This window comes from Dipodomys merriami, unplaced genomic scaffold (assembly GCF_024711535.1).
Source record: "Dipodomys merriami isolate MVZ:Mamm:240054 unplaced genomic scaffold, mDipMer1.0.p SCAF_160, whole genome shotgun sequence".
In the NCBI taxonomy this organism is placed as follows: domain Eukaryota; kingdom Metazoa; phylum Chordata; class Mammalia; order Rodentia; family Heteromyidae; genus Dipodomys; species Dipodomys merriami.
In genome coordinates, this window is record NW_027202938.1 from 119,930 (window position 1) to 147,685 (window position 27,756).

At 35.2% G+C, this 27,756-nt stretch overlaps 1 protein-coding gene across 7 annotated transcripts in view; it reads right to left on the reverse strand.

Moving 5' to 3' along the window:
- The window catches only part of Rev3l (REV3 like, DNA directed polymerase zeta catalytic subunit), a 151,717-nt gene that overhangs the window by 113,365 nt on the left and 10,596 nt on the right, over positions 1 to 27,756 (reverse strand). The window contains exon 2 of one of the 7 annotated variants that reach the window (XM_070024753.1): positions 27,336 to 27,463. The exons of the other annotated variants lie outside the window; for them this stretch is intronic. The gene's annotated coding sequence lies outside the window, so the exon portion shown is untranslated. The remainder of the gene's footprint in view (positions 1 to 27,335; positions 27,464 to 27,756) is intronic. 7 annotated transcript variants of the gene reach the window in all.

Here is a 27,756-nt window from a genome sequence, read left to right on the forward strand (position 1 = left end):
ACCAGCTCTAACATCATATAAAAGAAAATGATGAGAAGAAAAAGGTAAACAGAAATATATAAAAGGAAAATGTATTTTTTAAAAATCTCAATTTCTTTTGGGCAATAGTATATCTTAACTGTAAATATTTTAAATTCTATAATATCCCTGCTTTATTTTAACAAAATACTCACCATTTCTATTTCCCTCCAACAGCTCTCTGCCATATAAATATGTGGGACCGTATAGCTATTAAATTCCTTTAGAGATAAAATAGTCTGCTCCAACCTTGTCAATTAGGGCTGGGTTCTAAAATTTGTAGCTTCTCCCATAAAATCTGAGAGGGTAGAGACTTGGCTGTTTCATCATCTAGTTGTGGCCTCCATAGACCTTTGGATTGGGAGCAAGGCTTCAAGTGGTGGAGCACCTAGTACCTAGCAAGCTTGAAGCCCTACATTCAAACCCCAGTACTGCCAAAACCTAAAAACAGACACAAAATCATTTGACTTCAGTCCAGAGTCTTTTGGTCTATATTCCAAGAAGCTATATATACACATTCTTTCAGGAATGTTTTCATGAAATAGTATTTTGAAATGGCCTAGTAAAATTTAAGTTTATGTGGATTTAAAAAACAATCTCATTTTTCTCTACCTCAGCAACTTTATTCAGGTACAATTTTTATATAGGCAATATACACTTATATGCAATATACTAAAATATGTGTGCTACACATTAATTAGACTGATGTGTGTGTATGTGTGTGTAACCCCTCATACTTTTGGGTCTTGTTCTTTTTTATGAGAATATTTAAGATTTAAATGCCTTAGAAATAAAATCAAATTTCTTAGCATATTTTAAGTATAGAATACATTACAAACCATAGTTACCATATGGTAAATAGATCTCTAGAATTATTCAAGCTGTCATTTTGTATCCTTTAACCAGTATCTCATTCTTAGACCACTCCCCTAAATCTTTTTTCTTATGGTTGTCAAACTGAATTCAGGCAATAACCTCAGTAGAAATAAAGACATTCAAGAGAATAAACTCATGCACATGGCTTTCTTTTTTTTTTTTTTTTTTTAGTTTGAATTTTCCACTTTGATGTGGATTATGAAGCTACAACAAAGTTGTTTCAGGAAATACCTCCACCAAAACTTGTCACACAGGTAACAACTTGTTGGTTTTTATTTTTATTTTTTGCTGGTCCTGAGGCTTGAACTCAAGGCCTGAGGAGCTCAACTCTAACTCTCAACCATTTGAGCCACACCACTTCCAGATGTTTCTGAGTAGTTTATTGTAGATAAAGAGTTTCATGGACTTTCCTGCCTGGGCTGACTTCAAACTGTGATCCTCAGATCTCAGTTTCCTGAGTAATTAGGAGCACAGGCATGAGCCACCAGCACTTGCCTTAAGTGGTTGTTTTTAAAGACATTATGGCAAAACCTTTATGAAGTCTGCTACTTCTCAGCTTGTTAAGTAGGTCATATAAGGAAAGCAGGTATTACTTTAGCAGCAAGTGCTCTGAATATTATCTTTCATGGAACCCAGAATTATACTAAATATTGGGTCCTTTGTATACTAACATTTCTTATGCTACTTTCTAAAATTCTGTTCTATATTTTTAGTCCTTGGAGCTGGTCTGTCTCAAGCCACTAAAATCTTGTTTGCCCATTTATCACAAAACTACTTGTAATTTTGAAGATAACATTTTCAATAAATTGACTACATGTATTGCTTCTGTTTTCTGATCAAGGTTGGTGCCCTACCACCAAAGGCTCTTCACTTCCTAAATGTACCTTTAAAAAAAATTCAAGGGAGCCGGGCGCTGGTGGCTCACGCCTGTAATCCTAGCTACTCAGGAGGCTGAGATCTGAGGATCGCGGTTCAAAGCCAGCCCGGGCAGGAGAGACCGTGAGACTCCTATCTCCAATAAACCACTAGAAAACCGGAAGTGGCGCTGTAGCTCAAGTGGTAGAGCGCTCGCCTTGAGCTGAAGAGCTGAGGGACAAGCGCCCAGGCCCAGAGTTCAAGCCCCACAACCACCAAAAAAAAAACAAAAACAAAAACAAAAAAAATTCAAGGGTCTGAAAATTTTTTCAGTCAGAAATAATGTCCCTGATAACATTTATTCTGCCAAAAGACTGAGTTAGCATGGGCATCTCTCTTTCAAATCTTTCTACTCCTACCCAATATTCTAAAACTTTTGCAAGTCTACTTAGGACTACGTTAGTTACATATAATAATGCTTGGTAAAATGGAGGTCAGAGTCAGGAAAAAGTCCAAACTTTTAGGCAGAAAAATATCTGAACTAGCTGAAAGTGCAAACCAGAAGCAATATCTTTAAAGTATTAAACTTCTAAAATCTAAGACATTACCCAAATTTTGCAATATACATTAGCAACTAATCTACATTCTTTCAAATGTTATTATACTGTTTCACTTGTAGTATAGCCCCTATTACAATATTCCAAAGTCCCCTTTTCCATCCCTTCTAAACACTGATGACATTCATTTCACTTCATTAAGCTAAAATTATTTTATACATCATTGCCATTATTAGTTTAACAGTTACCCATCAATTAAAAATAAGGAAGTAAAGGATTTTTTTTTTAACCCCTGGTGCTGGATCTAACTTAGGGCCTTGTGCACACTTGGTGAAAGTTCTACTGCTTGCTGAGCTATTTACCTCCAGGTATGAAAAGGTTTTAATTTACCTTTCTTGTAAGATTTTAATTTAACTTTCTTGTAAGACAAGTAATATTTCTTACTGACCACAGATTTTATTTTTTTAATCTGAGAAAGAATATCTCATTCACTTTTTTTTTGGTCAGTTGTGGGGCCCGAACTCTGGGCCTGGGCTCTGTCCCTCAGCTCTTCAGTGAGCCACAGCACCACTTCTGGCTTTTTCTGCTTATGTGGTGCTGAGGAACCAAACCCAGGGCCTCATGCATGCAAGGCAAGCACTCTACCACTGAGCCACCTTCCCAACCCCTCTCATTCACTTTTGAAAGACACTTTTAATACATATGGAATTTGAGTTAGTGGTTTCTTCCTACAGTTTATAAACAGTTTATTCCACCTTCTTGTTTCTAAGAAGTCCAGTTTAATTCTCATCCCTATTCCTATATAAGAATTAAGGTAAGTTGTCCTCTCCCTGTTTTCCTTCAGGGTTTTCTTTGTGCTTTCTTGAACTTAATTATGAATACATCAACCTTTTTGCTTTAATCTTTTGTTGTTCTCCTTATGATAAGCCTAGCAAAGGTTATTCTTTGTGGTAGTACTGCTTTTGATTTCTACCATTTCTTGATTCTTTGTTAGAATTTTAATCTCTATGCTGACATGACCCATTCTAGTGTCTTTTAAAATTACAGAGCTTATTATATTATTCATAACTACTGCAACAATCTCACAAAACCTAACTCTCTGCATTATCCAGTTAGGAGTTAAATACCTATGTTTATTGTTTGCTAGAGCTACAGATATTTGTTATTAAAATTTCCTCTAATGTCCTTGTTTTTATCTCTTACTATCTCTGCAAACTCTTGAAGTCAGAGTAAGCCTGTAGTTCTTTCAGCTATAATTCTCTGTTATACAGGAAGAGCTTGTTGATGGAGTAGGGAAGAGAGGAAGTATCCTGCAATTAATTTGTTTTTAAATGGATCAGTGCCCTCTCAACAACCCACCTACTTTACTCAAAACAGAAAAGCTAGAGTTGGGTATTTTACCAAATTGCTTAGGCTCTGATAGTTGTTTTTGTTGGTAAGTGGAGAAAAGACTGCTCTGGTACATTTCAAATTGGTTAATATTCCCATCTCCCTGCTGGATGCTCAAAAGTATTAATTTTTCTAGTCTTCACTACAAGAACCTGAAGGAGGCTCCCCCTAATATAGGTCTGCAGAAATATTCTGTACTCTAGTCATCTAGTTGGTTTTCCTATCACTTCCTGGCTCCACTGGCTTTTTCTCTTGTAAGTTGTGATTTCCTGAATCTGTCTGTCCTCTCTAGTTTGAAGGGCACTTATGTAACCCCAAACTCATCTGACATGAATTTTCTGCTGGAAATAAGGAGCTGTTCATTTTTAGTTTAGTTTCTTTCTTTTGATGAGGATTAAACTAACAATTTTCCCTCCCTCTTTCTTTTTGAAGTATGTCTAGCTATATAGCTCAATATGGCCATTAACTGGCAATCCTCTCAAATGCTGGGAGTATAGGAGTAGAGCTATGGGTCAAGTGGTAGAGCACTACTAGTTTTGAGCAAAAAAGCTGGTTTTGTTGCTATACTTATTGAATTGTTCTTGTTTAAAACGGTATTTGTAATAGTGAAAGCAAGAGCAGAGAAAGAAGAACTTTGGGATCATCTCACCAGTTAATTGTATGATTTTAGGTACTATAAATCTCCTCTCTTACCTATCATATAGGTTATTAGGAAAGTTAAGCATTTATTGAGCACATTTCTAACTATAAATTACAGGGTTTTTTTTCTACTGCATCCATATTTCCTCCATTAAGATGAAATCTTTCAGACTTTCTGATTGGGCAGGCCTAGAACTTTGATCTTCCCAGTCTCAGCCTTCCACATCGCTTAGGATGACAGGCATGTGCCACTGCACCAGCTATGGGTTGAGAAGAGGTCTCTTGAACTTTTCTGCTGGGGTTGGCTTTTAACTAACGTTTTATGTTCAGCTGCCCGAGTAGGTGGCTCACTCTTATAAATCTATCATCCTCTTATCTCTATCAAGTTCCCGGAGCACAATCTGAATGGCCTTCTCTGAATTGAGCTCCCATTGCAAATCAAGATAATCTTAGATAATCTACCACAAGCATTACGATCTAAGAACTCAAGTCTGTAACACAAATAAAGTAGATAAGACCATCGGATTTATCCTATTTCATTTACAGGTCATAATCTTAGTCACATAGTTTAAATTATTATTATTATTATTCTGAGTGAATAAAAACCTTGGAAAGATCTAAGATAACATGCCTAAAATAGCCACTCACAAACTTCCCTTTCTCTAAGTTTAGTAAAATCATACTTACTTCAAAGAAAAATAGGTGCCAAATCTGCAATACCATCTGGTCATTTTTCTTTTTTGCTACTAGAAATGTTTACAAACTAGGGTAATATGTAGGGTAGGAATTATTCATTTGGCAAAAAGATGATCCCAAAGCTCTTCTTAGTCTGCTATTACTTTCACTGTAACAAATGGGAATTCTATCTGATTTCTTCCCCCATAATAGTGGCCAAAGAGGGACTTATGAAAGTCACTGATTTAACCTAGAAAACTTGCTAGCTAGTCAAGCACCTAATTATCATTTTTTTTCAAGAATTAACTAAAGATGACAATCAGAAAAAGAAAATATTAGAACATGGAAAATTACTTTGGAAAGAAAAGAAAACAAACTTTAGGGCTAGGACAAAGTATATGAACAATTTGTACCAGAATAAAGGAAAAATTTAAAAATTAAAGGTATTAAATTTAGAATCAGCATATTAAAGTTACCCTAACAAAGCTTACAGAGAAAATGTTTTAATTATTTTATTCATACATTAGTTGTATGGGGGCGGGAGGTTCAGTTTCAGTGCAACATTTCTATACATACATACAATGTATTCCATCAACCTCCCTTCCTCCTATTACTCTTCTTTAACTCCTTTAATGTTTGAAATATATTTCCTAACCTAATAACTCCAAAGAAATTAGGGAGTACAAAAATTCACTATACACTTTTATTGAACCCTAAATATAGAAAAGACTTTGGAAAAGGCTTTAAAAAATGAACGAGCTAGGCTGGGAAGGTAGCTCAATGGTAGAGTGCTTGCCTTGCATGCATGAGGCCCTGGGTTCAATTCCTCAGCACCACATAGGCAGAAAACACTGGAAGTGGCTCTGTGGCTCAAGTGGTAGAGAGCTAGCCTTGAGCTGAAGAGCTGAAGGACAGTGCCCAGGCCTAGAGTTCAGGCCCCATTACTGACAAAAAATAAAAGTTAAAAAAAATTAAATTAAATTTTAAAAATGAACCAGCTGGGCACTGGTGGCTCAGGCCTATAATCCTAATTACTCAGAAGATCTGAGGATCACAGTTCAAAACCAGCCTGGCAGGAAAGTCCATGAGACTCCTAAAATTGGAAGTGAAGCTATGGCTCAAATGGTAGGGAGCAAAAAGCTTGAAACAGTGCCCAGGCCTAGAGTTCAAGCCCCAGGACCAGCACATAGACACACACACACACACACACACACACACACACACACACACACACACACACACACACACACACACACACACACACACACACACACACACACACACACACACACACACACACACACACACACACACACACACACACACACACACACACACACGAAATTCAGTCTGCATTTACAGAACTGAGAATAGGGTTGGGCACCAAGTTATGCTGCAAAACATAACAAGGACAGAAGGTAACAGAGAAGAGAGAATAATTGAAATTGAAGAAAGGCTTCCTGGATGCCTAGGCATTTGTGTAGCCCTATGTTTGATCACTGACACTATAAAACAAACATATACACATACATACATACATATGTTTGATCACTGACACTATAAAACAAACATATACACATACATACATACATAATAAATGAATGAATGAAAAATGAATGAATGGATGAATAAAAAGGAGGAAGATATGGAGGGAAGGAGGAAAGGAAGAATGGAAAAAAACAAGAAAAGAATGACAGAGGGTGGGAGAGAAGAAAAAACACAAAAAAGAAACATGGAAAGGAAAGAAAAGAAGGAAAGGAGAGAGGGAAAGAGGGTATATGGCTCAAGTGGTAGAGTGCTTGACTAGCAAGGGCAAAACCTTGCTTGACTTCAAATCCCAGTACCACCAAAAAATAAATAAAATAAAAAGAATATATCTTTACTGCATATTATAGGAGAAACATGAAGGCTGAATAACTTCAGGAAAATCTGTATGAAAACTCTTTAAAAAAATAACCATAAAATTAGAGGGACTGATTATTAAGTTCATAAGCACTTTTAGACTCAGGAAATATACTTTCTGAGTGTCTGTGATTAACTTTACTTCTCCAAAGCATATTATTCCTTGTGCTAACATATTGGGGAGAGGGAGGGGAACCAACCTATGTTTATAGCTATATTGCTAAACAATACTACACAGTTTGCAAAACACTTACCCTTGGCCTTAGCCTCTAGCCAAATACCAAACAACCTATGCCTGAATCAACAGTAAACCCAAATACCCTTGTATAAGAAACTTCAAGCTGAACTTTCAAATGCTTGGTATTAGAAAGCCCTTATAGAGAAAAAAACAAATTCACTGACACTAATCAGAAGTTAATTAAGAGACAAAACATTTCTATGGACTTGGAGAATGAAACCAAAACTTCTAATATAAAATCACAACTTTGCAGCCAGATGCTGGTGGATCACAATTGCAATCCTAAGCAGACAAATTGGAGAGACTCATATCTCCAACTAACTGGCAAAAAGTCAAAAGTGGAGTTGTGACTAAGTGGTTGAGTGCCAGCCTTGAGTGAAAAAGATGAAAGAGAGCACAAGATCCTGAACTCAAACCCCCCAGTAACTTTGGGTTAGTTAGATTTTGGAAAAGTAATTATTAGATCTTTTTTTCTTTGTTGAAGGGAAGGATAGTAGTACTGGGATCTCAAGATTGCTAGGTAGCTGCTCTATCACTTGAGACACACTCCCAACCCTTTTTGCTTTCCTTATTTTTAAGATGAGGTCTTGGGCTTTTTACACCAGCTTTGGACTACAATCAGCCAGATCTGCACCTGTTAGTAGGTAAGATTACAAACATGATCACTGTGTCTAGATTTTTTATCAACTGTGATCAGACTTTTAGATCAATTAAAGAACTTAAAAAAAAATTTTATTAGCCGGGCACCGATGGCTCACGCCTGTAATCCTAGCTACTCAGGAGGCTGAGATCTGAAAATCCCGGTTCAAAGCCAGCCCGGGCAGGAAAGACTGTGAGACTCCTATCTCCAATAAACCACTAGAAAACCGGAAGTGGCGCTGTAGCACAAGTGGTAGAGCGCTCGCCTTGAGCTGAAGAGCTGAGGGACAGCGCCCAGGCCCAGAGTTCAAGCCCCATGGCTGACAAAAAAAAAAAAAAAATTATATTTAAGTAGTTGTACAAAAGGACTACAATTCAGTATGTCAGCTTGAGTATAGTGCATCTTGATCAATGTCACCCCTTTCATATTCTCCCCATTCCTTCCAATCCCTCAATTTCCCTAATTTCATTGGATATACATCAAATATTGTGACTACATTCCCCCTTCTTATTGTCATTCATCTTGACACTGCAAAAAGAAACTGAACTTCTATATTAAAAAAAAACAAAACTCACCCTATGTCAGAGGCTGGCAAACAGGAAAAAAAATCAAGTATTTTAGGCATCGTGGGTTAGTCTCTGTTATAACTAACTTACTTGCCTAGAGAGGCAAGAAAGCCAACATAATTAATAATATAATGATGGGAAGGGTAGCGCTATGATCCAATAAATATTTAGTAACAAAAACAGAGGTGGAGTACAGCTCAGTGGTAGTAAGACCCTAGATTTGCCTATTGTTCTCCTAGAATGTAAGTTACATATACTTAGTCAATTCCCACTATAAAATATATTTTTAAAAAATTCTCTAAAGGTCATCCTTAGTCAATTGTCAGTATAAAATACATGTTCTGTATATGTTTGTAGATTATTTAATATTATTCAAAGAACTTAGTAAAGAAATTTATTGAGCAAAGATAATTAAAGTGAATTATCTACTGATTTCTAAGATGCTTACTGCTAAGATTTATAGTGCTTCTTTTTAAAATTTTAAATTAAAAAACTACTTTAAAATACTAACTTATTTTAATCATAATGCACCATCATGACATGATATTTTAATCAAAAAGCATCATCATGTCAGCACTAAACTCTTTATCTGGGAATAATACTAATCTTCTGGATTTCTGGAGCTATTTAAATAAATTAGCAATCTACTTGATGTAAAGGATATGGATTATAACTCCACAAAAACAAGTTAAAGGAAAAAAAAAGAGTAATAAGTAGACCTACCCTTCATCTTATTTGTCACCCATCAGAGGATATATCAGCACACAATAGAAAATGAATGGCAACAGGTAGAAAGACTAAAGATATATAGAGATGGCTAAGAGCTGATGGGAATAACATAGTCAAAAGGAAAACAATAATAAGCTATTGCTATTATATTTTATTCAATCCAGGATTGAGAATAATCTGATTCTACAGACCATGGTCAGTCCAACGTATCATTGCTTTCATTAAAACAGTATTCCTTATAGATTTTCAGGGCTACAAAAATCAAGTATCAACATATTTCTAGGCAACATCCATCCACATCTACTTCATCTGACACCCTAGGTAAAAAATTCCTAAACATACCTTTTAAATTGTTCTCAAAGGGGGAAAAGGTTGTGCAAACATAGCTGAGAATCAGTAGTGCACGTTTTTATTTCCTAGCTATTTGTGAGTCAGAGGTTTGAGGTCAGCTAGGGCAGAATAGTTCATGAAACCCTTTCTCAGCCTACAATGAGGCAGGAACACTGGTACACACCTGTCACTGAAGCTACATGGGGAGCTGAGACTGGGAGGACTGTAGTGCCAAGGTCAGCCCAAATAGGACATGAGACTCTGTGGAAGCGCAGATAGACCCAATAGCTCAAACCTGTAATCTCAGCAGTGATAGGAAGTCTAAAATTCGGCTTTGGTGGCCACTTTGGAGGGAACTGAGAACTTTTCTTAATAGCTAGTGAAAAACTGGAGGTGTGCCTCAGCAGTATCACATTCTTAACTTAGTACTGAAAAAGCCTTGAGTTCAAACCCCAATACAGCCAAAGAAGAAAAATGTACCCATGCACATACACGCGCACAAACACACACACACAAACACCTATACCAACTGAGTCTGCAAAGGCCCCAGGTCAGCAGTATTTATTTGTGAACTTTCAGTTAGCTACAGCCCCATCATGGTCTAAAAATATTAATTAAAAAATTTTAATTGTGAGTTTTAAATTACATGCTATCTTATGTAGCAGGATCAAATTTTACGTCATTTATTATGGCCTCCAAATCATTACTTTGTCCAGGGATCTACACTGAATACTCCTACCCACTAATCACTTAGCAGTCACCTTAGAAATACTACTATAGTGCTTGTATTTTATATATTAATGTCCCAAAGCACTAGAGTAGTAACACTAGCAATTCATAAAGTAAAAGACTTTAACATTACAGTGGGAAGTCCCACAACTAAGTATACAAGCTAGCAGTGGGTGACAACCATTTCAATTATTAATTATAATTACAATTTATAATTTCACAAGAATATTTCCTTTATATGCTCTAGGCTGCTTTTTCATTTACTATGTGAATTGTTGGTCTGTTACAGAATTTCTGGTGAACTTACTATGCACATTCTTTGTAAATCAAGAATAATTCTATACATACAAGACACTATGTTGAAACGAACTTTACAACTTTGGTGGGAGAGGGAGGAGTTGGGGAGGTGGGAAAGGAAGGGAAAGTAGGGGAAAAACAAAGGAGGGTAACAATGCTGGATAGGAAATGTACTCATTACATTACTCATGTTACTGTAACCTCTCTATACAGTATCTTTACAATAAAAAATATTTTTAAAAAATAATTTATCACAATGTAGTAAAAAATTTTTTTAATAAACCAACAGTATTAGAAACTGTAGAGAACAAAACGAAGTGAAATAAGTCAATGTCCTGACTTTAGGAAATTTGTATTCTTAAAAACTGTAGTAAAATATATTTAACACAAAATTTAACATTTTACCTTTTTTTTAAAGGATATTCAGTGGCATTTCGTGTACTCACATTGTTTTAACATCATCAGCACCATTCAATCCAGAATCTGTCCATTATCCCAAATTGAGACTGTACCCATTAAATAGAAATTTCAATTCCCTTCCTCCCAACTTCAGGTAAACATTATTTTGCTGTATGAAACTGATTCTTCTTTTTTTCTTCTTTTTTGCTGGTCCTGGGACTTGAACTCTGTGCCTGGGCACTGTCCTTGAGTTCCTTTTTCTCAAGGCTAGCATTCTACCAACTGAACCACAACACCACTTCCTGCTTTTTCTGGGATTAATTGGTGATAAGTCTTACAGATTTTTCTGACCTGGCTGACTTCAAACAGCAATCCCCAGATCTCTCCTAAGTAGCTATGATTTCTTCATGTTTTTCCTAATTTTATTACTGAACATCTAGACAACAAGCACTAAGGACATAAAGACTAGCAGCATACTAATGTGCTCTAAAGAAACTAACACTGTAACAGGAAAGCCAAGAAAAACATGGGGTAACTTCTCTAGCAGAGATGTAAAATACAATTGTAGCAACAAAGCTCTAGTTGACTGACAAAGTCAAGACAGGCTTCACAATGGAGGCAATAATTTCTCAGAACAGTCTCAAAGGTAAAGAAACCACCAAATGGACAGTCATTCCATTCATAGAAACAACATTCATATAATAAAGCATTTAAAAGATATGATACTGCTAGATATTCTGAATGCCTAAGACAGCCAAGGCCCTTGCTTTTCTTAAATCATCAGTATATGTAATATCTTGAGAATGTCATTTGAGAAAATAAATACAAACAGTTCTAATCAAAGACCCAAGTGAATGAGTCCAGATAATGAGGTATAGAAAGTAGCCAGGTAGGGGCTGGGAAGGTGGCTCAGTGGTAGAGCGCTTGCCTTGCATGCACAAGGCCCTGGCTTCGATTCCTCAGCACCACATAAGCAAAAAGAAAAAAACCAGAAGTGGCGCTGTGGCTCAAGTGGTAGAGCGCTAGCCTTGAGCTGAAGAGCTGAGAGACAGTGCCCAGGCCCAGAGTTCAGGCCCCATGACTGGACCCAAAAACAAAAAACAAAAATCAAAAGAAAGTAGCCAGGTGCCAGATCATAAAAAATACTATGCGGTTATTATGGCTGGTTAACTTGAAAACTTTAGCATACCTAAGAATTTTCAGAGGTGCTTGTAAAAATACATTCTAGCTGGGTACTTGTGGCTCACACCTATAAAAAGCTACTAAGGAAGATGACAACTAGAGAATCACAGTTTGAAGCCAGTCGGGACAGCAAACTCCATGAGACTTAATCTCCATGTAATCAGATAAAAAAGCAGGCTGGAGGTGTGGCTCAAGTGGCAGAATGCCAGCAGAGACCAAGTAAGCCAGGTAAGAGTGTGAGGCCTTGAGTTCAAACCCCAGGATCAGCCAAAAGGAAATGAAAAAGGAATACATTACTAGAATAACTCCAAATACTTATATTTCCTATACCTGTGGGGAGGCATGGTTCTAGAAATATTATATATATATATATATGTGTGTGTGTGTGTGTGTGTGTGTGTGTGTGTGTAAATAATATACTGTATACTATATATGTAATATATGCAACATATGTATTGTGTTTATGTGTATTGTACTGGTACTGGGGCTTGAACTTAGGGCTTAGGTAGTTCCTTAGCTTTTTCACTCAAGGCTAGTGCTCTACCACAGCTCCATTTCTGGCTTTTTGCTGGTTAACTGGATTTGTCTCATGGATTTGTCTGACTAGGATAGCTTTGAGCCATGATCCTCAGATCTCAGCCTCCTTAGTAGCTAGGATTACAGGTGTGAGTCATCAGTGGCTGGCTAAGGAATCTATATACTCAATGAAAACTGTGACTTTAATAAGGTATATATGTAGTCTACATTTTGACAAATACCTCTAAAATATAAGAAGCTATTGATAGACTGAAGCAGGAATATAATGCTTAGTAACATTAGTAACTAAGATTTTATATCTTAGTAATATTGTCCTTAATTATTAGATAATAAATGCTCTTATTTAAAAACAAAAAAGGAAATTATCGCTGACATCTACCATCTAGAGATGAGTATTTCATATTGTGGTGGGGGGGGTTCCCATATATTTATAGTATAAAGAATTATACTGTATAAACTATTCTGAAGGTTATTGTTCACTTCATCATTAAAGAAAATTTTAGGCTATTGGCAATTGTGAAAATACAACAATAAACCTTGTTATTAAAATATCATAGATTATATATAAAATATTATAATAATCCAACCAAAATAATTAGATCTTGGGCTAGCTTGGGATATAGATCAGTGGTACAGCGCTTGCCTAGCATACATAAGGATAAGGCCTTGAGTTCCATGCTCAAGTACCACAAAAACAAACAAGCAAATGAATAAATATGATCTCAAGCTGGGCTCACACCTGTAATCCTAAATATCAGAAAAACTAGAACAGGAGGATTACCGTTTAAGGTCAGACTGACAGAAACACTCAAGAGACCCCTTCTCAACCTATGGCTGGACTCAATGACAAGAATCTGTCATTGCAGCTATAATGGGCTAACTAAAATAGGTAGATCATGGTCCAGGCTCTGGCAGAGACTCTATCTTAAAAATAACCCTCTCAAAATAGGGTTTGAGACATGACTCAGCAGTAAAGCACTTGCCTAGAAAGCATAGTCCTGTGTTCAAGGCTAATATCATCAAAATAAGTAAGTAAACCAATAAATAAGATCTTAAAGTAACAGAAAAGGGCATAGAATGGATTTTTAAGTCTACAACCTACACATAGGGATTGTCATTTGCTAAAGATTATAGACAAAGATATTTACTCACTCTAGTAAATATTCATGAAAATCCTAGAAAGTATCAAAGAATAACTAGACAGAAGAATATATTAGGATAAAACACTATTAGCATTTCCACTTTTCTTTTTTTGGGGGTCCGGTCGTGGGGCCTGGGCACTGTCCTTCAGCTCAAGGCTAGTGCTCTACCACTTGAGCCACAGCGCCACTTCCAGCTTTTTTTCATTTTGCTTATGTGGTGCTGAGGAATCGAACCCAGGGCCTCTGGCATGCAAGGCAAGCGCTCTACCACTGGGCCACCTTCCCATATATATATATACATATGTATACATATATATATATGTATATATATATACATATGTATGTATGTATGTATAGGGATAAGATCAGGATTACAACTACATTTAGAGTTCCCTCCTTCCATCCTTTTTCTTTTTTTTCTTTCTTTTTAAAATTTTTAGGCATGGAGAATTAAACCCAGCATCTCATATATGTTATACAAGCATTCTGCCATCAAGATAGTCCAAGTCTCTTCCTTTTATCAGAGAAAAATCTATTCCCTAGTCTATTTTACAACTGCAAAAGTTTAGAGCCAAAAGGAATCACACCTGTCAAAAGGCACTTGATTCTCTGTTTTCAATTTTGTGGTAGGGATGTAGTCAAATGAATAATAAGTCATAATCAAGTTTATTTCATGTTTTTAAAAACAAAAAATCTATATACTGGTTCATGCACCTGGCTTCTTGTTATTTATGTGACTCTTCTCCAACATCAACCTAAAGCCATTCTAAATCTTTATTTCAGCTATGAAATATAACTCAAACAAAATATTTTTCCCTTTGAAAGAGCATAATGTATCATGACAAAAAAATCTTACTAAAGTTGAGGTCATATAAAAATGCTTATAATGAGCAAGGTGCTGGTGTCACACTCTTGTAGTCCTACTCAAAAGGCTGAAATCTGAGGATCACTGTTTAAAGCCAGCCCTGTAAGGAAATTCCATTTGACTCATCTCTAATTAACCACCAAAAAGCCCCAAGTAGAACTGTGGTCCAAGTGGTAGGTAGTCAGAAGGTTAGCCTTGAACAAAAAAGCTTAGGAACAGCACCTAGACCCTGAGTTCATGCCTCAGGACCAGCACAAAATAACAGTAACAATAATAACAATAACAATAATGCTTATAATAAGCTGGTTCTCTCAACTGTTTTCCCCAGGTACAAATACCCATTCTATGATGCTAACTTTCAGACTTCAAGTAAGGTATTTTTTGTAACTAAACTTTTAAATACTTGAATCTAATAGATCCAAAGATTCTTAACTAGTGGATCTGACACAGCTTACTTGGTGTACATTTTAAAAATCAAATGGCATATTGTTTACAGTTAGAAATATTACTTCTTGACTACTATATACAAGTTGAGCATCCCTAACTAGAAAACCTGAAATCTAAAGCTTCTGAGCATACACATGATGCTTAAGATTTTTTAGTACTTTAGTATTTAGTTTACATTTCCCCAGTTCTTCCTTATTAAATGTTCAATAAAGTACACAGAAAAAAAAAATCTCATGTCTATTGCTAGAATCAATGGAATTCACAGGCAGCTAACTATGATTGTTGACATGAAATACCACATAAATACTTTCAAATGAAAACAAAGCATTTACATTACAGATAAAAACCTAAGAACAAGGAATAGTCTCTTGCTAACAAGGAATAAAAATATCATTTCATCAAGACAATACTAAATTGAAAATATATATAGACCTAAATACTCCAATATATGATGGGAAAAAAAACCCTAACAGAAAGAGAAATAGATAAATCTGTGAACTGATGACTTCAACACTCCATGTATTGGTATTTGGAAGAACAAATATGTGATAAACACACAAAGAACTTCAATGTCATAGTAAAAGAAAAATATGTACAAACTTATAAGATCTGTTTTAAATTAAGAATTTAAAATATAAAGTCTGATGACTCTACATGTTGGTGAAGATGTGGAATATCTGAAACTGACAAATGGCTAGTAGGAATATAGCTAGTATTATAATACATTTGGAAAACAATTTGGTATTATTTAATCAAGTAAGTATGTACACATATTTATAATAAAAGTCTTATATAAAAATAATACAGATTCTATGGCACTGGTGGCTCGTACCTGTAATCCTCCCTACTCAGGAGACTAAGATCTGAAGACCATGGTTCCAAGTCAGACTGATCAGGAAAATATGTGACTCTTATCAAACACCAAACAGTCAGCAGTAAAGCTGTGGTTCAAATGCCTTGAGCACAAAAGCTCAGGGACAGCTAGCTCCCAGGCCCTGAGTCCAAGTTCTAGCCTCAAGATCATGATCATCATCATCATAATAATAATAATACAGATTCAGATTAACATCCAAATATTAAAAACAAATAAAATCATGAAGTACAGGTTAAGACCAAAGAAACAAACTCACACAACTCAAAACAGGACAGCACACATTGATTATACTCTTGGTAAGAAATTCAATCTTCTTAAGATAAAACACAAAACAACATGTTAGCAGGATGATACTATTCAGAGGTTCTCATAGCAACCCATTGACTATTTTCTTCTGCCTCCTCAGGTACAGATCAAATTTAAGAGAATGAGAGCAAGATTGGTATGTATCTATTCTAGCTTAGAAATGCCAAATAATAACCAGTTGTCTCTAATGCACCTTCACACCTACCTAAGCCTATTAAGCAATAGACTTGCTTAATCACATGAGGTACCACATCCATGATAGCCTAAAGCCCACTTATTCCCACAATATTTACAGTTAAACCATATTTTTCCTACTCTTTATGTAACTTACTAATTATGAGGTTTTTTTATTTTTTACCATAAACAGTAGTGTTTGGTTATACAATTGACATTCTACTTTATCAGGTCTCCAAATTAATGAAGCCAGAAAATAACTAAAATTTTTCAGAGAAAAGAAAGGCTTGTTTGTTAACTCTTTATTTACACCAAAAGTGATTAAATTACGGCTCACTGAATCTAAATAACCAATGACCGTAAAACATCATTATTTGTGGATCACTGAATCTAAATAGCCAATGACTGGAAAACATCATTATTTTGTACTACTGAGAAAAAGAGTAAGGGGACTAAGAATGTTGCTTAGTGGTAGAGTATAGTCTCTGAGTTTTTCTGCTCAAGACTAGTCCTCTACCACTTTAAGTCACAGAGCTACTTCTGGTTTTCTGGTGGTTAAATTGGCTATAAGAATCTCACAGATTGGGGCTGGAATTGTGGCTTAGTGGTAGAGTGCTTGCCTAGCATGTATGAAGCCCTGGGTTCAATTCCTCAGTACCACATAAACAGAAAAGGCCAGAAATGGTACTGTGGCTCAAATGGTAGAGTGCTAGCCTTGAACAAAAGAAGTCAAGAATAGTGCCCAGGTCGAGTCCATGCCCTAGGACTGACAAAATAAATAAATAAATAAATAAAGCAAGCAAGCAAGCAAGCAAGCAAGCAAGAAAATTAAGAATGAAAAAGTTAGATACCACCTCGTAATACCAGCACTAGGAAGGCAAAGGAAAGGGAACTTGGGAGTTTGAGGCCAGCCCAAGCTACATAGCAAGAGCCTAAGTCAAACAAACTAACAAACAAACAAACAAACAAATCAATAGTTCCTAAAGAACAAATAATGTCAATGAAATAGTTATATTGCTAATAACATGAATCTAATTAGTGGGATGTTAAAAATGGAGAAAAACATACATTTTAGAATGCATGGAACAGAATAACACTTCTCTCAATTTTTCACTAAAATATTTAAGATATAACACGTGGTCTAGTCTAACGAAAACCAGACTCCTACTAAAAATCTTTCAAGCTGTCCAGGTTATTTTTATCATTCAATATGTCTATTCTAGAAACACAACACATACTATCAACATCATCAATGGAACACACACAGTCCTCTCTATCCTGTGATGTTAGATTAGCTTTCATAAAAACAAAGTAAGATTCCATTACTAATTACATCACCAAAAGTCCTAAGAACCTTTACAGATTGGAAGTTTTCATGATACACTCTTCATTTTTTAAGACAATAAGAACCTTATCTCAGGTTTCCAGGAATATGTCAGTTTCTACATGTCAAAGAACTACACAGTGGGATCAGAGAGAAATTCTCAACCCAGAAGAGACACTAGATGAATGTTTTCAGCTGAATGGGATGTACATAATCATCTGTTTTTTACTAGGGAAGATACTTTTACCCATTTATTGTGGAAAATGACAAAAGTGGACTTAGCATATCTTAAATATAAACATTAAGCATCTTGTTCATAGCTATTTAAGCCTAAAATGAAACCTTTACAACTAAGAGCATATACAAGTCTTAAAAAGGCCAAAGAAGCCAGACCCAAAGGCTCATGCTTGTAATCATAGCTGAGCTACAATTCAAGAGAACTGGTTCAAAGCCAGCCTAGGCCAAAAGTTTGTTAGTCCTCTCATAAAAAGCTGAGTATAGTAGTGGGCACCTATTATCCTTGCTACACAGGAAATTTATAGATAAGAGTATCACAGTGGTCCAGGCCAGCTTGGGCAAAATGTGAGACCCTATCTAGAAAATAAGGAAAACAAAAAAACTGGGAATGTGGCTCAAATGATACAGCATCTGCCTGGCAAGTCTAAGGCCCAGAATTTAATTTCCAGTACTGTCCCACCCACCCACCCACCTCAAAAAAAGAAAAAGAAAGTATCTGCCATATATTCTCAATAAGATATAAAAAAATTAATATTTCTGAGACAAATCTGTCATAAGACAAGTTGAAAAGACCAGGAAGGAATAAAAAGACTATAGAGATTGAATGAAACTCTAAAACAGGATGAAAACAAAAATTAAAATCTACCCTGAAGATGAAAAAGAACAGAATCATATTGCCAAAAACTAGTATCAAAACATAAAGATGTTCATTGAGAATACAAAAATACAAAGTTAACAGTAAGTTAAAGCAAATATTTTTAAAATGTGTTTAATATGCAAGCAATAAGTATTACTCATAAAAAATTACACCAAAAAACTTACACCAAATGGAATAGTCAAAGATAAACTGAAGAATTACACCAAACTAAAAAGCAACTACATTTCGACATCAAAAGCACTTCCTTATATCCCAGACAAATAAAAAGACAATTCAGTAGTCTTTGAGAGAATTTTAAAGGAAAAAGCCAGAGAGAAAAGAATAGTGTAGGAGTCATGTTGTCAATAACATACATATTCAAATAAGGCATTTTCAAATATTCAAGTGTTCAGAAAAATCTCACATTTGAAACCACTTTAACAACCAAAGGGATCAGCAAAGTTTCAATCCAAAGTCTGCAATAGTTGTGTATAGCTGTAATCTCAAGCACTCACAAGGCAAAGCCTGAGGATTGAGAGCCTGAGGCTACAGTGGGCTGTATACAGCAAGCCCTCATCAAAAAAGGAAAAAAACCCTCAGTTTATAAACAGTATTCAGTATGACATATATGTACATATATATGTATATATGCATATATACATTAGTGTTGGTACTTCAAAGTAAGTTAATATGTAGAGTTACAAATGTGTTGGGTTTTTTTTGTTGTTGTTGTTATACTGAGAATTGAATTTAGGATAAAACCATCATCTGAGCCATGCCTCCGGCCCTTTTGCACTTTGACTGGTAGTTCAGATAGCTCAAGCTTTTTGCTGGGCTCTCTCATCTCTGCCTCCCATATACCTGGAATACAGGCCTGAGAGGCACCACCACACCCAACTGTGTTTTATTTTCAATTGGTACATAAACTAGCACTTTTGGAAAAGAGAACACATATAGCCAATAGCACCCTTACAGATTTGAGTGGAAAACTAACCTAAGCTAAATTTCTTGTACAGATTAAACATCCCTATTCTGAACTTCTGAAACTGAAATGCTCCAAAACTTAAAACTTTTGAGGCACTGACATGACAAAACCCCAATTCTCCACACTTCCCCTTATGTGATATGTCATAGTCAAAACACAGGTACACTTTCCTTTCATATATACATTTAAGACACATATGAAACACTGATGAACAACATCATGGGTTTTATCCTTAAGGAAAACTACTGTGTTCGTGGCAAATACTCCAAAATTCTTTGGGGGGGAGGGGGAAACCTTAAGTATTCTGGATAATCCCAAGTAGTTTGGAAAAGGGATATTAAACTTGTATTACAATAATATTGTAATACAGTATTTTTAATTGTTCTTGAATTATATAATTACAACTACATTTCAGTATGTGCTTTTTAAAATGATATCTGTATCTAATGTGCTGTGTGTGTGTGTGTTGGTGCTGGGGCTTGAACTCAGGGCCTGGGCACTGTCCTTGAGGTTTTTCTGCTCAAGGCTACCATTCTACCACTTGAACCACAGCACCGCTTGACTTTTTGGTGGCTAGCTGGAGAGAAGGATCTCACAGACACACCTGCCCAGGCTAGCTTTGAACAATGATCCTCCGATCTCAGCCTCCTGAGCAGCAAGGATTACAGGCATGAGCTATTAATGTGGCTTGTGTCTAATGTTTTTGTGAGTTTTTTTTTTAAAGAAAAGCATAAAATAGTTTATGTCACAAAAGCCAAAAACTAAAGGAAAGAAAAAATAAGTATCACAAAAGAATAAAATTACAAAAGTAAGAAAACAAAACAACAATTACGACAAGAAAGGGGAGTAACATAGAAGGATTAAGTATAGTGACAGGAAATGGTTTATATCAGATATGCCCAAGGGTAAGAAACCTTTTTTTTACCAAGGGCCATTTGGATATTATTAATATTGCAAGCCATACAAAACTATCAACATAAGCAGTCAGGCTGCAGGCAGCTTGTGAGAAGCATACATGTCTATCCTGTCATATATTAAATAATTTCAAGGATCTTATATGGCCCAACAGGATAGGGAGCCTGAAACAATCTTAAAGAAAACAAAAATAATTGTGATTCAAGAAGAAATGTATTAAAACATCTCTTTAGATTGATATTAAAAAAGTACCTGCAATGCTTTCAAGTGTGGTCTATTAAACACAAGTATAAAACCTAAAAGTTAGCATTTAGAAACTTACAGCAATCTGACAGTGTAAGCCTGTAATTGTTAAATACAATTTTTAAAATAATTTTGTTGTACTATTAATGTGTTGTACAGAGGGGCTACCATTACATAAGTCAGATAATGAGTATACTTCATTCAATGTCCCCCCCTTTCTTTACTTCCTTCCCCATCCGGTTCCTGCCCACAAGTTACATAGGTCATTTTCCACATAGTGTATGCTGACTAACTTGATTGCATTTGTTCACCCATCCTCCCACCCTTTCTGCACCCCCTTGTAACTCTCCCCAGAGGGGAAAATAAAAAACAAAGCAAAACAAATACCACCACCACCAATACCAACAACACCAACAGAAAAAAACAAAAAAACAACAACAAAAACACGTGTCCATTTTCTGAAGTTTGTTTCAATAGATAACATTTTAAGTGTTCAGACAAGTTACACTGCCCTAAGGTCTTGCATAGGTTATTATATCCAGTTATATTTTAACTCTAGCTTCCACAAATGAGAGAAAACATGCACCATTTGTCTCTCAAATATAATTTTTGAATGGAGCTTGTATTTTGCTTCTCTTTTTTTCTTCCTGTTTTTAGCAATTCATTTTCAAACAGTGAAAAAAGTAAAAATTCTTCACCATAGATATGCTATAAAAGGCATCAGTCTTTATGTGCTAAATAACACATCATCAAATACAAAGACAAAATGATTAAGATATAGGGCAAAAAAGAACTAACTAGAAGTTGAAACAAACTCATTCCAAAACAGACTAAATAAAAGAAATGGCGCTGTGGCTCAAGTAGTAGAGCAGGTGCCTTGAGCTGAAGAGCTCAGGGACAGCACCCAGACCAAGTTTAAGTCCCACGACCAACAAAAATTTTTAAAAAGCATCAAAGAATCAATTAAGAAATGTTATTTTAGCATATTAAGAAGTGTTCTCATTAGATTTCCCATCAGTTTAATATCAGCATTCAAGAGGAATAGTTATTGTATTAAATGTTCTCACTGCGTTAAATATTACAATGTTAACAATACTTAATATTTTAAAAAATAAAGAGACAAATCAAGGTAATAATAATGTATCAACTATTAGGCACCAAATAAATAAAAAACTTCAATTCAAATTTCAGTGCAATATTTGTAAAGATATTACTAAGAATACCTTAGTAATGCTGAAAATTAAGAACTATTACCAGGAGCTGGAAGCTCATACCTGTAACCCTAGCTACTCAGGAGGCTGAGACTTGGAGGGCTGTGGTTCAAAGCCAGCCTAGGAAGAAAAGATTGTGAGACTCTATCTCCAATTAACTAGCAAAATGTTAGACTAGAGGTTTTGCTTAAGTGGTAAAGTACTAGCTGTGAGAGCAAGAAAGTCAAGCGAAAATTCAAAGCCTAGAGTTCAAGCCCAGGTACTGGCATGTATACGCCTTTGCACATACACATGTGCATACACACAAAACTAGCTTTTAATCATGCCCCATCATATCGCTTACAGATTCCTATTTGTTTTCAGCTACTGGGTAAAAGTACGTACAAAGAAGGGTTTAGCAACTTTAAAAACTGGTTTAAAAACTTTAAAATTACTGAAAACACATTAATTTGCCCAGTCTTACGGTTTTGAATCTCATTTTATACAGAACTTAAGACAGAGACAATTGTTTCATAGTCAGATGCTGCATAAGGTAACTGATGATATCTAATGCCTTCTTCCTAGCTCTGTGCAATCTTACAAAAAATGAGATATTGTTTGGATAGTGGTAGAACTATTGCAAAAAGGCTACACTTTATTTCTTTTTTTAATGTGATCTCCAGGCTGATTTGTATATACATATGTGTGTGTATATGTGTATATATATGTATATATACACCAGATGTATATATGTGTTTTATGTGTGTTGTTGATTAATAAAGAGCTGGTTGAAAGATAAAGGATTAAAGTATAGAACACTGTTTAAACTACTACCATATATTTATGTGTTAAGCACATCAATCACATATAAAGTGAAATATGTAAGATTCAAAATAGCATTAAACACTTATTCTAATTGATTCAAAGTATTTTCTAATTTCCACCCATGTTGTACAACCTCACCATCTAAAATTAGCCCTCCAAAGGATGGTTCACTTCTCAGATTACACTATGAAAAGGAGCAATCTCAAGGGTACAAACAAATCTAAAAGTAGAAAAAGAAAATGAAACAGAATGCTTTAGAAACTTTCTATTCTAAGTTACAGTCTTAAAAGATAAGCTCTCTAATACAAAATGATGACATCAGGATCTTTTCCTCCCATGTTCTATGCCTAGCACCTTTTTTTTTGGGGGGGGGGAGGGGGCAGGAGTCAGTTATAGGGCTTCAACTCTGGGCCTGGACACTGTCCTTGAGCTCTCTAGCTCAAGGCGAGCACTCTACCACTTGAGCCACAGCTCCACTTCCAGTTTTCTGGTGGTTAACTAGGGATAAGAGTCTCATGGATTTTCTTACACGGGCTGGCTTTGAAGCATGGATCCTCAGATCTCAGCCTCCTTAGGATTACAACCATGAGCCACCAGCACCCGGCATTAGCACTTTTTTTAACTTGGAAATACTGAGCACTTGAGCCATACTCAGCCTGTTTCTTAATTAAATTTTTTTTCAGTTTTTTTTTTTATTGTGAAAATACCATACAAAGGGGTTACAATTACATCGGCAAGGTAATGAATACAATTCTTATCAAGCATTGTTACCTCCTCCTTTGTTTCCCTTCCCATCCCTTCCCATAACCCCTTCTTCCCCCTTAATTAAATTTTAATTGCTTTTTAATTAAATTTTACAGTGTTTCACAGTTGGACCTTTGACTGAGACCCTCTTATTTATACTTCCATGTAGCTAGGATAACAGGCTTAAGTATACAAATCTGGGCCCTAAACTTTAACATAACTTCATCCAAATGTTCCTGAAAAGCTTCATTTAAGATGCAACTTTTTTATAAAATGAAGAAACACTATTTAAATAAAATGTATTTGCCATAAAGAGAAATTGAGAAGAACATATTCAACTCAAGTCAAAGACAGAGACCAGTTTATATAAAAGCATGAAGAACACCTTAGAATCAATAAGCAAATATTAAGATTCTCAGTAGGAAAACAGGTAAAAGATGAATAGTATATTTTAAAAGAAATAGAAATGTCTCTAAAATAGACAATCTTACTAAAAGAAATGCAAACTGAAACTACACAGAGGGCCATGTTCTATACATTAGATAGGTTAAGATCAAAGTATTTGAGAACATAATTATGAGCACATGGGAAAAGCATATTTCTGTTAGGAATAGACTAAAACCTCTGTATTGCAATTTTTAATATTTAAAGAATTCCTTGTAAGATAAATCTAGATAAACCTAGCACACATTATTCAACCTAGTGTGAGCTGTTGGTTATTTTCAGCTAGTTGTTATTGTTTGCTTTTATAAATTATGTTCACCTAAAGCAGACAGGTAGGCAAATACATAAAACTTGGCTGATACAATATTTCTGCTACATCTGTTGTTCATTTTATGATACCTTATTGAGTATGTCCTATAAATATCTGTTAGGTGAACAATATTGGGGAAGAATGAGAATGGAATAAAAACAAAAGGGACTAATCTGAATCATCAAATATATTTACACAAACACTATTGACTGGTGTTATAGCTCAGTGGCAGAGTGCTTGTTTAGCATGTGCTGGCTTTAGTCCCCAACATCATAAAAGCAAAACAACAAACAAACAAACAAACAAAAACATTACACCATTAACCTGCCAAATGTATCCTGAAAAATAAGTCAGCCAGCAATTGTAGTATAATGGATTACAATGACTCCCTAACTTCCATCCATTGAGAAATTCTTACCAGACCAACTCTGGATTTGGCCATGTGATTTGTGTTGGCTAATGAAACAACAGAAAATAGTGGGGTTTGCCTTCTCTTGCTGCTCCTATAAATTTAGTATTGCCTTTAGATAACAGAGTCATGACCAGTCTACTGGAGACATGTATTATAGATACACAGAGATATCCTCCAACACCCTGGTCACCAACTGGGACCAAATTCCAGATCTACATGTAAAACAACCCTAGACCAACCACCTCCCAGGTGACCTATCAGCTAACTGCAGTCATAGAAGTGAGCCTAGAAATAATAGCAGAAATGCTTAACTCAGCCCAGTCCAGAACTGTAGTCTATCAAATGCCTACTGCTTTGCAATACTTAGTTTGGGGAACATTTCTGTTACACAGCAAAAGCTGATGGTGGGAGAGGGAGGGTACAGCAGACTGATGATGAAAGAAAAATTCTGCTTTATTTGTTCTGTTTTTAAAATTTTATAATGAAAATACAGCTATTCTTTGATATCTCCTAAGGAATGGTTCCAGGATCCCTTCACAGATGTTCAAGTTCCTAATATAAAGTGACACAGTATTTTCATATAAACATATACACTGCTTCCTATGTACTTTAAATCATTTGTGTTACTTAAATATCTAATATAAATGATATAGTTGTTATATCCTACTGTCCAAGGAATAAAAAGAAAATACAAGTCTATATATTCAGCACACATACTGTTCCCCTAAATATTTTCATCCTATGTTGGTTGACTCTGGATACAGAGCCTATGAAAGTGAAAGGATGACCATATTTGTTTCATTACACTAAAATTTACAAAAAGATATTAGATTGGTATTAAAGTCCTACCATTACCTATAAATACATATACCTAAAACAATCAATCCAAATGAGCACATTTGAAAGGAGAAAATATTGACTAAGAAAAAATAGAAAACTAGGATACTATCACACAAAAAAAAGGGTGAATGAGAATATTCTTATGATCACTGTGGTGTCTCAATAATGGCTACTGTATTCTGAAATGTAAGGAGACAGCTCAGATTTTGCTTCTCTATTTCTCCTGATCAGATGGGTAACAGCCTAATACATGTTTTCTCATTTAACTCTCACATGGTATGAGGTAAAAATTAGCCCATATTAGTTACAAGAAAGTTCATTAACCTCTTTAGGCCACAAGTGTAAATGGGAATAACAGTACTCATTTTATAAAATTGTTGTCAAGATTAAATCACTTAGAACACAACAAACAGTAAGGAAAGGCTCAATAAATGGTCCACTACCTGTTAATAAAATGATATAAAATTAAAGTATTTAACTAATAAATGATTTCTATTTCAAAACCCTAAGTATCATCAGCCAATACTACTTTAAAAATTAACTTGAAAATATTTGTGATTTCATGAAAAAAATAAGGTTATAAGAAGCAAAGTCTAGAAATATATAGAAAAGATACAATACAGACAATTGAAGTTCTAGGCAATAATGAATCAATTGGCCTACATTCCACAATCCTCAATAGGTCTAAAAACCAAAGGATCCATTTTTCCCAAAAGGCAAAAACAGGAGCAATAAAGCCCTACTGACATGTCACCTTTACTGTAACATCTGGTATATACAATTTGAACATGTTTTACCATCATTAGAAGAAAAAACACTAATGACTAGTGAAAATAAGGCTCTTCTCAAAAGAAACACATTCAATCTAACCTGCGGCATTAAGGAATTATAGCATTACTCCTTGATTAATGACTTAACACTCCCCCTTCTCTACTTCCCTATCAACAGCTTAAAAGGAGAAAAAAAAAAAATCAAGCCTACTCAGAACTCTTTTTTGTATGTGTATGTCTGGCCTCAGGATTGTTTGGCTTTTGAGCTACTATCTGAGCCACACTTCCAGTCTGTTTAAGTGGAAATAGAATCTCAAGACTTTTATGCCCAGAATACCTGCAAACCATGATCCTCCAGATTTCAGCTACCTGAGTAACTAGGATTACAAGTGTGAGCTAGCCAGCACATGGCTAAAGCCAATTTTTTGGAGTGTTTTACACAGGTGACTATGTAGTCTATATATGTGTCACAGCCCCTTATAAAAAGTCTTACCCTACAATGTGTAAGTTTTTCACTTTACACTTGTAAGGAATGTATAAATGCTGAAAACTCAACTTTTCTTTTCCAATCTATTCAAACATTTTAAAGAGTGCTTAGTATATTAAGATAATGTGGTAGATTCTGGAGATAGAAGGGTAAATAACATTTGTTATTATAAATGCCAGACATTTGCTGGTTATCTTATTCAATCATTAAAATCCTGTAGGATAGAAATAATTATAATTCATTTTACAGAGAAGGAAATTAAGGCACAGAGAAGTAAAATTAACTTGTTCAGGGTCTTTCAGCGTGGCAGACAGTGAAATTAAGTATTGGGGTAGGGAGATACATAAGGGTAAGTGTTATGTGACTAGTGCTACAAACAATACTCAATGTATTAAGTCCTTTAATAGCAATAGCAATATGGAAGGGGGTTAAAGACTTGTAAAACCAAGGAGACTATCTTTTAGAGAGGGCAAAGGAATCACAGAGGCTTTGAAGAGGTGGATATTTGAGTAATTACTTTAAGGATGATAGGATTTATCGATTTCAATGCCAAGGATCACCCCACTCCCCTCACCCCCAATATATTAACCAAAACAAATTACTTACTTGAAATTGAGAAAAACAATTTTGAGAGTAATCTTCCTCAGATATATTATTCCATAGTTTTAAAACAAATAATATGATGACAGTTTAATTTTTAGGTTGCTTTTATGTGGCTTGTCTTGGTTTTTATTCTGAAATGAAATTTAGATTAGTCATTTTCTTGTTCTGAGAAACTAAGAGTATGCCAACATGTTTCAACTTTACATTCTTTCACATATTAACATGTATGCTTACAAAGTTTTCATTTCGCATCTCAAACAAAACCTAACATATAAATTACTTTGAAGTGGAAATGTTTGTATATTAAAAATATTTCTTTTAATTCTTGTTATACTTCTTTTATAATTTTAAGAGGTGGATGAAAAATAGAAAACTTCTTAACTGTTATATTATTAGACAAGGCATTTTTTTTAAGTAACACATT